Here is a 16238-nt window from a genome sequence, read left to right as displayed (position 1 = left end):
ATATTAGGATCTACCTACAAAATATAATTCAAATCATAACCATATATTTTACGCTCAAGTATTAACGAATAAAATAGTACATTATGCAACGAGCCTATAATGATAGTAATTAAGAAGCGAGTATGGATGTTTATGCAACGAGCGCAAGCGAGTTTCATAATTTTCATACGAGCTTCTTAATTACCATTATAGGCGAGTTTCATATGACTTTTTATGCTCGACCATATTTCTAACTTGAAATGATTCAGGTGTATACATTTTATTTGTATCTGACAAGATCGGAAATGACCTTGTTCTAGGTCGTGAATTGTGAGATGTGCGCAGACGCGAAAGTATTGATTTTTTCCGAGGAACAATAATGTCACTGACCTTGATGTAATCCCGTTAAACTTGGTATAACCTTGATTATTGAATTCGACATTGAAAAACGAGATGACAAATTGAATTTATTTGAATATTATTTACAATTAACGCTAATTATTATAGTAACAGAACATAACCTTCTGCGACAGTTCCAGCCTCCGTGACTTTTCGCTAATTCTCTTTCGATTGCATATCCGAGAATAATCGATACTTGCGGTTTTATAACGGTACAAAGCTGACTTTTCATTGGCTGAACACCTGTAAGCTGAGTTGTCATTGGCTGAAAACGCCTGTACTTTAATGAGTAGGTGTACTTTAATGAGGTCCATTAAAGGACTGCTACCAGGTGTATAATTACTACATTTCGGCATGGTCGAGCATAAAATAAATTTTCACACAGTAATATTAGCCCAATATCAATTCTTTAAGATCTCGTCTGTACCACAGTTTTAGAGCACAAAGCATGCGCAGTGTGTTGAATCTGTAACCTAGAAAATTCAAGCGGGCCATTTTTTTTCTGGAACTGTACATACAAAAGAATGAAATGTGCCACTGAAAGCTAAAGATTTCTGCATCCAAAGAATGTGTTCGGCTTGGACAACAGGAAATTATTTGACTTGTTCAGTTCGTATTACACAAAGTCTTAATTCCAATCGTATCTATTTTATAGTCGCTTTAACTCCTAGGTCATACTGCAACTGTCTGTAGTTTACTGTTGAGGATGTGCTGTTGTATTTTGTCTACAGAGTGTCCCAAAAGTCTCCATACATAGGGAATATCAGTTCAAAATAGAAATGTCACATAATGTGCTCAATATAACGGCTTTCGAGGATCAGGCACAGGTCAGTGAATATGTTCTAACCTGTTCCGATGCAAAAGCTGCAACATGTCCATCGTCACATGGCAGGCATCGACGATAAGGGCTTGTAGACGAAAAGTGTTGGGAGAAATCAAGAAATGTCAATTTTTAGCTATTTCATGATATACAGCTCATTCTATAGGTGGCAACTGGAACTACAGAACTGTCCATTCACAGAAAAAAATAATTAAAAGTGGAAATGTTCATGTAAGGTAACGTTAAACGTTTGGTACACTGATTAAAAACCAGGAATGTTCAGGTATTAAAACTTGTTTTTCTCCTTAATGATGTGTCGTGACATTCCGTTTTCTTCCGACATCTTTAAGATGTTGCAAGTTCGGAACTTTCTCCTGGCAGACCTGCAACTTAAGGTGACACCAGAGGTAAAATTCACGGGATGTGAGATCTGGAGATCGGATTGGCCACATTGAGCACACTATGTGACTTTCTTATTTTGAACTTACATTTCCTATGTAGTCCACATCTGTGGAGTAACGGTCAGCGCGTCTGGCCGCGAAAACAGGTGGCCGGGTTCGATTCCCGGTCGGGACAAGTTACCTGGTTGAGGTTTTTCCGGGGTTTTCCCTCAACCAAATGTGAGCAAATGCTGGGTAACTTTCGGTGCTGGACCCCGTATTTATTTCACCAGCATTATCACCTTCATCTCATTCAGACGCTAAATAACCTAAGATGTTGATAAAACGTCATAAAAATAACCTACTTTCCTATGTATGGAGACTTTTTGGACACCCTGTAGCCTATTATTCCGTGGTAATTGGGGTTCAACCATGCATTCGCCTTTATTTAACTGAAAATTAGTTACATTCAATCGCGGAAAACCAGGAAAAAATCCTCAACAAGATTGTCGGCACCGGGGATCGAACCCAGGAACTCCCAAATGTATTCCAATCTCAATAACAAAATGGCAACAATGACTATATTACGTTAATCGTCTCAAAATACTGACGCAGACTTTTCCTTTTTTAACGTAATTATCGGTAGGCTATGTCTTCTTTTACACTACATACAGTAAAATTACATGCACTGGATATTCAAGTACCAGATAACATAGATAATTCTTGTATGTCAATATTGTACCATACAACAGTGGCGAATATTGCAGGCATGCACAATTATTTCAAAATACAAATAATTTGCATTTTAAATGCTACATGCAGACGCATTTTCAATATTTTATAATGTAATGGAGTTCAACATAAGTTCTCTTTCTCTTTTATTTTTTTTTCTTTCTGCAATTTCGAAGAATAAATGCGTGTGTTCGGCCCCATTTTCTGTCTCCTAAAACATGTGAAGTAGGTCCAGTACAGCTATAATTCATGAACTAACTTCAGTCTACTGGTTAACAAAGTAAGTCTAGGTATGACAAAGGTTTTTTTTTTAAACTTATTAGAGTGTTTGTTGTTTAATCAACTGTCCGACCCAACAAGTGACACCAACAAGGCATCACTCATGAGGGCAACCAGTTGTAAAAGAGTAGGCCTATATTATCCTCCTAGACCTTTCGCACACACATTATGTTGGTAATTAGTAAATTAGTAGGATCTAAAATTGAAATGTATTTTGTCTGACAACATGAAATTCATTGCTTTGACTAAACAGTTTACGATTCACGAGACCTAACCTAAAAATGTATTTTGTTTGATCACATGAAATTATTAGTACAAACTCCGAAAACCGAATGGCATTTTGAAATGTATGCTTATGAACACTTACTCCTAATAATTTTTCTATTCTAGTTATAATTGCTGTCTCCGTGCGCATAATTCCTTCTTCATTATATTCTTTTTTCAGTTCATTATACATATGAACTATAGATTTCTGAAGCGTACTCTGAATGGCACACGCTTTCTTTCGTGAAGAAGTCACTGCCATGCTAATTGCTCTCTTTGACATTATTGTAATAAAAATCTAAACACGAAAGAAGTTAATTAAAATGTGAAATGGCATTTTTATCAATCACCCAAGTGCATGTATCACACCATATGTTATATTTACACTTATCTGACTATAATCTTGAATTGTAACCACAACGCAACACAACTGTTATGTATTAATATTAATACTGATATTAATTATTAGTATGTTCAAATTTCACTATCTTGCAGGAATAGGCTGAAAAACCTAAAACAATTTTAATTTTATAAAATTTCACAACTGCCAATGGCTCTTACTGCTGCCAAAGTTCATTCATTTAGTATTCTGCTCAAGGGCAGATCTTTCACTGCAAAGCCAACTTTCTCCAGTCTTTCCTGTTTTCTGCCTTCCTCTTTGTTTCCTCATATGATCCATTTATCTTAATGTCGTCTATCATCTGATATCTTCTTCTACCCTGAACTCTTCTCCCGTTCACCATTCCCTCCAGTGCATCCTTCAGTACGCAATTCCTTCTCAGCCAGTGATCCAACCAATTCCTTTTCCTGATCAATTTCAGCATCCTTCTTTCTTCATCCACTCTTTCCAACACAGCTTCATTTCTTAGTCTGTCTGTCCACTTTATACGTTCCATTCTTCTCCATATCCACATTTCAAATGCTTATATTCGCTTCTCTTCACTTCGTCGTAATGTTCATGTTTCTGCCCCATCCAATGCCACACTCCACACAAAGCACTTCACTAGTCTCTTCTTTAGTTTTTTTTTTCAGAGGTCCGCAGATGATACTCCTTTTAGTATTAAAAGCTTCCTTGGCCATTGCTATCCTCCTTTTCACTTCCTGGCAGCAGCTCATGTTACTGCTTATACAGTAGTACATCCCAAGTATTTGAAGCTGTCCACTTGTTCTACTGCTTCATTTAGAATTTGCAAGTTTATCTTCTATATTTTTCTTCCTATGACCACGCTAACAGTTAGAAAATCACTATCAGTTGTATTTCTCAGTACCGAAACTCGAAACGAAGTTAGCAAAAGAAAATTCAACCTTCAAACTAGAAAATCACTATAATCCAATAACATATGTAGTGAAGGGGGAAAAATGGTTAGGTTTCACCCTTGAGGGTCGTATTCATAGACATTCTTAGTGCGGACTTTCGGTGGATGATTAGCGAACTAACGTTTTTCGTATTCATAAATCAGTGTTAGCGATATGATATGATATGAATCCTGTTTAGCAGGCTCGTAGCGTGGGCTAGCGAAATGTCTATGAATAGCACCCTAAGGTATTAAGTAAGCTGATCCAGACTATACATCTTGCTAACAGCATAATTAATCCTCCAATAGAATAACCATGCATTAATCGCATCCCATCTTGAACCACATGTTTGATTTCTATGACAAGGTTCGCCACTGCTATACAAATACCAAGTATATTCACATACAGTACAACCAAAGCTGAGCAATATTTAACAGGATAAAATATATTTCAAAATAAAAATTCACATGTAACACAACATCCAAGTATTTTAATAAAATGCACAGACCTACATTTAAAGTTCACATATTCAAAACAAATTATTTTGTTCAAAACTGTTATATGAACATGATTGCTGGTAACTTAAAATTATTCTTCAGTCAATTAACTAACTGAAGGTCAATTAATCTCAATGATTTACATTAATATAAATCTTAACATTTTAATATATGATTATATTAATATATTAACCTCTTTGTTTAACAATATAAAAATACATATTGCACAGTGTATTACAAGGCCGTGGTGCTGTCAGAAGAATGTTTCTCTTCAAAGAGTAAATCTATATATTACTCATTGCAGATGGCAATATATTATAAATTATTACACAAAGGCACTATCTCTTCCTTACGTGAGGGTTACAAAAATAGGTCTTATATTCATTTCAATTAAATATATTTTCTTTAATGCAAACTGCTTGCTATTAATCAAGAGTGGCAAAGAATGGAAAATGTGAGCTATTTGTTAAAGCAATTTTGGTTTTAGTAATCGTATGTTAAAATTTAATTTCTCCTATATTTTGAAACTATTTGCAGGCTCAAACTCAGGGCATTATCACTCAAATCTGATTTATCCAATTCCTGTAAACTGAAACAGCGAACAGGCTAGAAAATGTTACAATAAAATAACTTGTCTTCAGATTAACAATGATATTAGTTTTTTTAACTCCGAAGTAATACAGTAGTGTCGACACTTTCTTAAGAGCACTGGGCATTGTTTGCACATACCTTTCTCATGTTAAGATACAAGAATTTCAATATTAACTATACCTCCAATAGATTTTGAGCTAGGATCATGAAAATTGTATCACTCATTCATCTCCAATTTCTTATTAAAAAGAGTAATGTAGTGTAATTATCATAGCTTTTATTGCTAATTATTTCATGATATGCAAAATCATAGAACACATATCGATTTAAAAAGGCACACTTAAAAAAACACCTAGCAACCACAACCTGTTAAAATTTTTATTCTGTTCTTCTAAACCTTACTTGTCATTGGAGGTCAAACATTTTGCAAGTTACTCACTCAAATATGATTCTTGAAAAACATTAATTTATACGAACTGATTTAATGAATTCGTTCGTATGTAATTTTTTTTATTGAAATTAATAATAAAATTTGGCTAAAAATTCTGAACCTCCTATGAACTCCTACATAAAATGCATATGCACAAAAAATCAGCCTTCTTATGTTAAACAGTTTCTGACAAAAGTGTGTATGAAATTGAAAAACCGCAAGAGTTATGAAGACAGGCAAAAAAAAAAAAACGATGAGTATGGGTATGGCAGCCAGGGGTCACTTTTAAAACCTCATTTTCAAGCATTTAAATGTCCGAAATCAAGAAAATAGCAATACATGTTAAGCTTATGATTCTGGAATTTTTAAAACGAAAAATGATTTTTTTTTTTTGGATGGGGGGTCCTTAATCACTTCCCGGTGTCCTTGAAGATGGGATGGCATGCTTTTGTTTTTCTGCGATTGGAGATAGTTATTTTTGGATTTCTGTAGGAGGTGTTCCTAAATTCTAATATTTGTCGTCCTAAGTTCTTAAATTCCTGGACTATCATCGGCATATGCAAACATATTTTTAGGGAATGGCATCTGATAAAATCTCTTAGAAGGAAAATTTGTACATCGATTAAAAAAAAAAAACAAGTTGAATACAATGCTGTATTCCTAGAATAATAATGTTGACTTACATTTAAAACACAGGCACACATACAACAATAATAATAATAATAATAATAATAATAATAATAATAATAATAATAATAATAATAATAATAATAAGAAGAAGAAGAAGAAGAAGAAGAAGAAAATGAATTAAATATTGGTTTAAAAATCGGCCATTTTTCCATTCAATATGTTAATTCACTTGTTAAACAGAATGTAAATATGAAATACAGAGTAATTTCTCTACCTCACTGTTAAAATTAACGATAAAAGCTAATTCTTTTCAATATACAGCACCATTAGAGAATATAAATGATGTTGCAACATTGTACTCTTAAGCTCTGAGATCAAATGTGTAAAATTTGAGTAGCCTCTTTCGCTTGTGCAGACTGTGACAGAGATAACTATAAAATTTTTGTCTTGTACACAGCTTCAAACAAAATGTGCTTCCCCAATTCCTTAAGCCAATTATTTTGTTCTATGGCGGGACATGGGAAGAAATCATTAGGAATTCATTCATCTTACTGATAAAGAGGTTACTTCAGCTTTTAACTCATCACTGGAGATTGCAAACTTAATAATAGTAACAATATCATAACTTTCAATTTATGAAAACAAAAGCTTACCAAAAACACTTACGATACTAAATATCTCCTGTCGGAAAGTGGCATTAATAGTGACACAGTGTTATAATTTAAATAAAAGTCGTTACTTTATTCTCCACTCATATGCTAAACTATTAACCTCGATTTAAAAATGCTAAAATTAACGTAAAATGAAACCCCCCTCCAAAAAAATTTAAGGCACTGAAAAATTATTGGTCTCGTCATCTCAACATTGTTTTTGGGACATCTCTGATTGGGATTCTGGAAATAAGCTTTTTTCCATGCAGTTACATGGAATAACCATGAAATTAGAGTTTCCTTTTACAATCATTTATTCATGTATCAAAGTTGGTATAGCGCTGACCTTCTATGCCCGAGATTGCGGTTCGATTCCGGGCCAGGTCGATGATATTTAAGTGTGCTTAAATGCGAAGTCTCATGTCAGCAGGTTTACTGGCATGTATAAGAACTCCTGCGGGACAAATTCCAGCAACTGGCGACTCTGATATAACCTCGGCAGTTTCGAGCGTCGTTAAACAAAACAGAACATTTACATTTCATGTATCAAAGGGCTCGTTTTTTTAATTCAGGTCTAATTCACCGAGATTTTTAATCAATGAATACTGTTCCGATGGGTTAGTAATAAATGCTAAATTTAAGAATGAGTTTATGAAATAAACGAGCTGGAAATATGTATAACCTACCTACACCCAAACATTAAAATATCATTTTCTTGTACTGGGTAAGTTTATTCACTGAAATCATTACTATGAACTTTTAAGACTTTACATTTCGCTATTATTTACTAACTTCAAATTCAAATGAATAGCAGAAATTATTACATCACAATGTGACAAACAAATTTCATATTAATTCTAGTTTTGATAGCCATTTTATCCTTCTTAAAGTAGTAACATTTAATGAGATCCAACCATGTGTAGTTCAGAAATTTATATTTCAATTTTTCGTATTTATTGCTTAATTCTTTCAGGGCTTAATAAGTTTCACAGCAGACCAATAAAAAAGAAGAAAGATGACAATATAAAAAGCAGAAATATTTACATCGTGAACAGAAGAAAACTCTCTTCGGTTGGAAATTGTCAAGTTATTGCTTCATTCTTGAGAAAGTTAAGAGATGTCACTGAAGATTGCATACAAAAGAATACTAATATTATATAAGAGAGAGGAAGTTAGCAAAGACAAGAAATACTGCATTATAAAATGTAGAAAGGAAAGGATAAAAATTATTTTATCAAGTTTCCCATTCTGAACCAAAAACTTAAAGAATTCAATAACAACACCACTTCTGAAAAATACCCTGGTTTAAGATAATCCTAAACAATAAGCAAGAGTATTTTCTGAAATTTCATAATGAAAGCAATATAATAAAAGTAATAACTTAAATATTAACATTTTTGTATTATCTATATTAATTTGAGCACTGAAGGATACTAGATTATAATCTACTAACACTTTATTTTAACAAAACAGTTTTACCTTTATATGTTACAGACTATGCTACTCCCACAATAAACCGTATTTCAACAGACGTAGTTTTAATCCATGACAAATTCAGCAACAAGCTCTGAATGTAATCACATTATGATCTAAATGTTATCCATCTCATCACAAAATGGAGGTCAACAATGTATAATAAACTTCATTTTTCTCCATTCTTTATAACAAACGAATGTCGTCTGTGATTTCTACTGTTTAATGGCACTAGATAACACAGCCTATGTTCCTTTCTTTTGCTTATCTTCGTTTCTATAATTATAAAAGATGCACTTAGAGTTGAGTCATTTTATGTTTTTAATTAAATTCATTTAACATAATACAAAATAATTAAAGTTTGAATTGTCTAGAAAAATACCTGGAAATTGCAACAGCTGAAGGTTCGTCGAATTAGTTTCACCTCTGTGCTGTAGAAAACAATCTACATCAACATTATATTGCACATCCCTCAACCCTTTCGAAATGCACATTTAATTTGAATAACCGCCATTATTTTGAGTCTGTTTTTATCATATTATATAAATACATTTCTTAATTGGTACTAACTGTTGAAAAAAGAAAGGCTTTTAAAGCTGATTTTGTGTACATTTCCATTTTGTTGTTTTTTTTTTATAAGGACTTCAAACACAATGTGTAAGTTGTATACTAAACATTCTGGAGTGAGCAAATGAGCATTTACATACAGAATACAAATACATTTCATTCAACATTTTTTTTAACAGAAGGTTGTAAAAGGATACACCATGTCTCTTTTTCAATATCAAAGACGTTTGAAACGAGTATTTCAGTCAAAATATCAGATATTTTATTATTACAATACTTACATTTCGTATAATAAAAAAACTGTTCTCTTTCAAATAATAATTATTAATTTTTCTGAAATAAATATGAAGTTGTCGAAAGAATTATGCATTTTATATATGTGTAGAACCAAAAGTGAGAATATTGCAAAGGCATCTGACTAGTAACAAACTCAACTCAGACAATGTAGGTAATGTCAAGTTGGTCATCTATCACGCGAATCCCGTACAATTATCTACAAAAATAATTATGTAAATATAACTCACTTGTTGAAGAAAGAAATCGTAGTATACTATACACTCTGAAGTTACATATTCTAGGAACATAAAAACTAGAATTAAAGATCAATATAATATTTCGTATACAGTATAGTGTTACATATTATAAAATCTTATTGCATGACTAGCACTTCATACATTGTTATGAAATAGGAAGGCCGTGAAATTTTGAAGACTCCATATTTTGGAAAAAAAAAAAAATTATTAATAAATTGTGCCATATATGTGACAGTTTATTTATAAACAAAATGTAAATAATGTTTTCTTTGTACTTTATAGTATTATATACACTGTTGTACCATTGCAGATGGAATAGCTAGGAACAGACTACAGAATGACCAAGAGTAAAGTGAACATTTACTGAACTTATTATTATAGAGGAACATAATTCCAAAACCATGTATTTTTCTGGGTAGTACATAAAGATTTAACGTTGCCATATAAGAAACCTATGTATAAAAACAATGAAGAAATGACAATCAGTGGACCATGTTTAGAAATTAACAGGCTTTAACAATTTCTAAAACAAGAGAACGTCATTTATGATTACTAAAACCTGTCACACATGCACAGTTCAGGAATTTACTTGTCTGTATAGTCTTTTGTTGTAATGCATGACGGAGCCTGGTTTTACAAATAAAATATTATCAAAGCCTGCTAATTTCTAAACATGGTCCACTGATTAAATCATTTCTTCATTGTTTTTATACATTGGTTTCTCAGGCAATGTTAAATCCCTATGATCTCTACTCAGAAAAGCAAACAGTAGGGCCACAGTCTAGTATATACAGTCACCAAGCTTGAGTTGCTGAGGGTACTAGGAACAATAGACTGTGCCGGTACTATTTCGCATTGTCTGTGATGAGGCGATAGTAGAGATACTGATGGTTAACAACTATCTATGGGTGCATATTCCTTACATACTGAGCTTCGTGATTGTATATCTAGACTGTGGTAGGCCTATACATGCAATCATTGCTCAAGGTAATTGAGAAGAGTGGGGATATTATTTATTTCATGCTTAAATTTAGTAGCAGTTATAATGAATGGTATCATCGTGGCAATAAAATTAATACTACTATATATTTGTGTTACATTAACACGACTTTTAGGTATTATGAACAGAAATTACTACCGAGATCACAACCCTCAGCATTCATAATACTAGAGATGACAATATAACCATGTTTTCAAATCACATACATTATCTATGCACGTTTCATCTTGATTTCCGTATTATTATTATTATTATTATTATTATTATTATTATTATTATTATTATTATCGTTATCATCATCATACTGCCATTTATTAACCTATGGGCCACGACCCAAACATGAAAGTCAAATCTTTGGGGATGGGTTATCGTGGTTTTCAGAACCCTGTCTAGTCTTGAAAATGTAACTTACAAATTGTCATCTTCAACCAATCAACTACATTTTTTTACTAATTCTGTCCTCAATCTTGGAAGAAATTTTAATGGACGTACAGAACTATTGGGACTTCCAGGTGAGATGGAGGGATCATTTGGATCAGGACGCTGAATTTCTTAGGTAAATGAACTTACTTACTTAAAAATTGTTTTTAAGGAACCCGAAGGTTCATTGCCTGCCTCACATAAGCCCGCCATAGGTCTCTATCCTGAGCAAGATTAATCCAGTCTCTGCCATCATATCCCACCTCCCTCAAATTTATTTTTATATTCCCCTCCTATCTACATCTCGGCTCCCCAAAGATCTTTTTCCTTCCGGCCTCCCAACTAACATTCTATATGCATTTCTGGATTCACCATATGTGCTACATGCCCTGCTAATCTCAAACATCTGGATTTAATATTCCTAATTATGTCAGGTGAAGACTATACAATGTGTGCAGTTCTGCGTTGTGTAACTTTCTCCAGTCTCCTGTAACTTCATCCCTCTTAGCCCCAAATACTTTCCTAACCACCTTATTCTCGAACACACTTAGCCTCTGTTCCTCTCTCAAAGTGAAAGTCCAAGTTTCACAACCATACAGAACCGATAATATAACTGTAAATGAACTGGAAAAAAAATGGTTAAAATGGAGAACGTTTCTGAAGAGATCCAGAGATCACAAAGATTTAAGGAGCTGACAATGATAATGGCATTTCCACATGATTTGGCTAATGCAGTACAAAGCTAGACTGTGTAAGTTACAGATTATAATACACTCAGACACGTGATTGGATGCTCGAGATTGTGTGAATGTTAGTCACCAGAGGGAGATAGATGTACTGCTACACTGGGCTGCAAAAGAAATGCGGAGTCGAAGTCGCAATCGATTTGAAATATTAACGAGAACTTAGCTTAGGAAACAATAGAAAAAGAGATACACAGAAGGCATTGGAATAAAATAATTATGGCCTGAATTTTCTAAAGAGTTCTTGTTCCATGTAAAGGAGAAATGTGTAGTTAAATGTTTCAATTAGATTTAATTTTCAGTTCTGTATCTGTATTTATAATAAAATTTTATGTTTATATTGATAATAAAATTGATACATTTTTTGTTAATACAATATGAAACATAACTGGCCGTACATATCGATTGTAACAATGACAGCATCCATGGATAATAAGGAAGGCTGTGGAATAGCATATAAACTGCAGTTTCACTATTTTCGTGTAGTATTCTTATTAATGTTGTAAAATAAAAGTATATGAATAATTTAAAATCAATTCATATTAAATAATAACAAAACATGTTATAAAGTCGTATTTACATGTTTAAAAAAAACTAATTTCAGAAAAATAGCTTTCCACCTCGCCATGTTTGCTAATGTCTTCGGAAAATGACATAATTATGTATTGGCATTTCTTTTGCAAGCCAGTGTAGGTGGCCTAGGAAAGACAACAATTTTAGTAAGACTTCAATAATAAACGAATTAATTGGTGTTAAATAGCGTCACTACCCTCATATTTTTATATAGTGTATAGTATTCCTAATACTTCAAACAGGGCAAACTTAAAGGGAGACTTCACTGAAAATCATGAAAAATTTCCAAAATATTTTTATTGACTATTTCACTTCTTTAGAATGTATATTCACACCCCAAATAGATTTATTTCAATTCTGATTACAAATACGTTCAACATTGTTTTTAATTAAGACTGTGGGGAGACGTGACATTTAAAGAGCTGTCAAAAACAAATTTCTGATTACAAATCTAGTAACTTTTTATTCTAAAGTTGGCTCCCTGAAGTTACTACATGAATGTAGCAGAGGAGAATTTTAATAGATATGTGTTATATAAATCATTTTACTTTCAAATACATTTTTCCGTAAGTTTACTTTCCTTGATTCAATATCAAATTTTTATGCCAAATATTAATCAATCTGGATAAAATTTTTACTGCAAGTATTTATGAGATATCTGCATGTTTCTATGCATTTATTTTGTAAGAAAGACTGCTATTTATTTTATTACTTTTTTTTCATTAACTATAGAAAAAATAGCATTTTCAAAACCTCAAAACAATTTTTGAAAGTGAATAAATGAGCTATTTCATAAAATAAATGCATACAAATGTTTCTCTGTGTCTTGTGAATGTAACCAAAAGAAATGAAGCTTAAAAATTGAGATCTTCTACTAAAAACTTGGGTTTGAAAATACTTCTAAAAATAATTTAAAAAAAATCAAAACCCAAAAACATTTGTGACTTCAAAGTTTACTTAACATGCTCTCAAAATTTGGTTGAAAAAAAAAATGAGTCGGAAAAAAATTGTCACTTTTAGTGAAGTGTCCCCTTAATGTTTTAGTCGGTTATTTAATGATGCTGTACCATACTACTAGGTCGTTTAGCGTCAATGAAATTGGTGATAGTGAAATGTTATTTGGCGAGATGTAGTGAGAATTCGCTATCTAATTATGACATTTGCCTCACAGTTGGGGAAAGCCTTGGGAAAGAACCTGATCAGATAATCCAAGTGAGAATCGAACCCATGCTCGAGTGTATCTCTCCATCAGCAGGCTAAAGTGCCTACTGCTTGAGCTATGCCTGTAGCATGTAAAAAGAAAAGAGACTTCAACAGAAAAGTATCCATTAGCCTTTAACTGGGCAATACTTCTTTAAACACAAATGAAAACAAATGTAATCAAGAAAGAATGAAATTAAAAATAGATTACGAGATCACGTTTAACATGCTGATTAAAAATTTATTATAACAATTAAATATATCATTTTTACAAATCTTAAATACGAGGGCTATTCATAAAGTAACTTCTGTTTTATACAAGGTGTGCAGTAATTAGCACAGTGACACCGTCTTTGCAATGAATGTTGTGTGATTCAGTTCACTTCGAACAGTGATACAGAGAGGATTGTGCGGTTATTACTTCTAGTGCTACACATGTTCAAAATGTGTGCTGTAATTGAAAATCCCACCAGCTATGAGGTACAATTTCTTGTGACAAAAAGCAGCTGAAATCAATCTTGTTGCGCTCTGGGGTGATTTCTCTGCATGACAACGCCTGCCCACATACTATGTTTGAATTGCAAAATTTCAACTGAGAAGTGTTTGGTCATCCTCCATACAGCCCTGATTTGACGCCTAGTGATTATCATCTTTTCATGCATATGAAGACGTGGCTTGCATTGTAGGGCTTTGACGATGATGAAGAGTTGCAGTCCAGTGTCAAAGGTTGGCTTCAGTCACAGGCAGGGAGACTTTTATGATTGTGGTATTCAAAATCTTGTTAAATGTTATGATAAGTTTGAAATTAGAATTTTGGGTGCATTACCCAAAACCCTAATTCCAATCACAGTCACTGTGAAAGCCTAAAAACTTATGATGTGTCTCAATTTAGGTGAAAACTATGTAGAATGATAAATCAAAATTTGTAGTTACAAACTGCTGTAAACAAATCCTGTTAACCATATTACAATAAAATTGAAGTTACTTTATAAACAGCCCTTGTAATTTCTGCTGTTTGAACAGCATTAGTTTAAATAATTCATCGTAAATAGTAGTTCACAGTAGATGTACTATACCTGACAACGCAGGTACATTTTTCACAGGCATAATGTCATCTGCAGCCAATGCAAGTAAACTGTGTCAGCTGATCAGAAATATTTTGTGATTTGTTGCCAGAAATAAGAACAACCAGACTATAGTAATTCACCTAGAGTGTGTAACTCTTATTGATTCACTATAGTCGCGACGCTGTTGTTCCCGGCGTGACTCCTTCTCTTTGCTTACGTCTTAGGAAGTGAAGGCTCTATAAAGTCTAGGTAGGTAGTATCGTTCGCTATTTTTTTTCTTTTGTTGCCGAGCTACCAGACAAGGGATCTATTTGCCACACCGTTAAATATTATCATGTCGTAGCTCTATGATAATAATAAATCAAACGCACTGTAATCTAGCCAATAATTGAGCGGCAAATAATGTCCTCGTGTCCTTTCTGCAAACACAAACGAAAGAGCCAAAATGGCGGGCGATTATGTTAAGTATTTATCGAGCCTATAACGTCTTCATCAGCGAATCACAAGATGCACATGTTTAAATGTAGTCGACCTGCAACATGATTGGTTGCCGGAAATTAGAGCAACGGGACTATAATAACATCTCCAATCAACTGAAGCAGCACAGGATCTAAGTGGGATTGATGTATGAACTACTTCTTTCTCTTATTGCAATGATTAGATTTGCAGACTGTTGCATGCTCGATGGTGCAACCGTATTTTGCAGATCCACAGACACATTCCATTTCTCTCAGTTTATAAATGCTCCCAACAAAATTATATTTACTTTTGCATGGCCCAGCAGAATATAAAACTTTGTCGTTCAATGACACTAACTTTTCTTCTAATGTACTAGATCATAAGAAGTTAATTTCGAAATTGGGATTTTCTTTTCCACAAAAAAGAAGTGTACCATATAGTGTAATAAGACAGTGTTATTTGTTTTAAAAGGTTGTCAACCTTTCTTTTACACTTGAAGCTAACCCAGTTGAGAAAACTTTTAATATATACCCATTAAAATATGATTATGAGTAAAACAGCTTTAAAAATATATTATCATCCGTAAACTTCAAACTACATATATTTGTTAGGTAACTGTAATATTAATAGGAAAAAATCTTAAAAAAATACAGGATGTTTGAAATGTCTTGGGCCAAAATAATAAAGATCACAGAGGATTCTAAATTGAACATTTTTAGATAGGGACTCAATGGTCAGAAATGCTTATTTCAGATACTACGATATCTTCAAAGGGAAACATATTTGAGGAATGTTTTTGTTAGCTGCTTTGATTCTCATAAGAAATAACTGCCTACCATGCCAACATTTGGTCGTACTAGCTTGCAAAACACTAACACAACAGCAGGTAACGTGGACCTTTCAAGTGGATCAACTTACCCATGAAATGTATGCTTTGAGGAATATTGTGTGGAGAGTACTGAGGGGGCAGCAATTACTTCCTTATCAACTACTACGGTTGCAAGCAATGAGGCTAAATTATTTCGAAATCAGAGTTCAGTTCTGTCAATGGTTTATCCAGTTCTGTGCTACTGTACTGAACTTCCTATAGTTCGTACCAGAGGTCTGCATCGGACGTTTTCGCTCGAGCACCAAGTAGTTCATAGCATAATCCGATAGGTAGCGCACATGCATGATGGGTAAAACTGTCGCGAGCAATAAATCCTCGAACAGTATAAGCCGAGCATTAGACATTTGTTCTTGTTACAGTGATGAAC

The sequence above is a fragment of the Periplaneta americana genome, chromosome 8 (assembly GCF_040183065.1).
Source record: "Periplaneta americana isolate PAMFEO1 chromosome 8, P.americana_PAMFEO1_priV1, whole genome shotgun sequence".
NCBI lineage: Eukaryota > Metazoa > Arthropoda > Insecta > Blattodea > Blattidae > Periplaneta > Periplaneta americana.
This window is presented reverse-complemented; position numbering follows the sequence as displayed.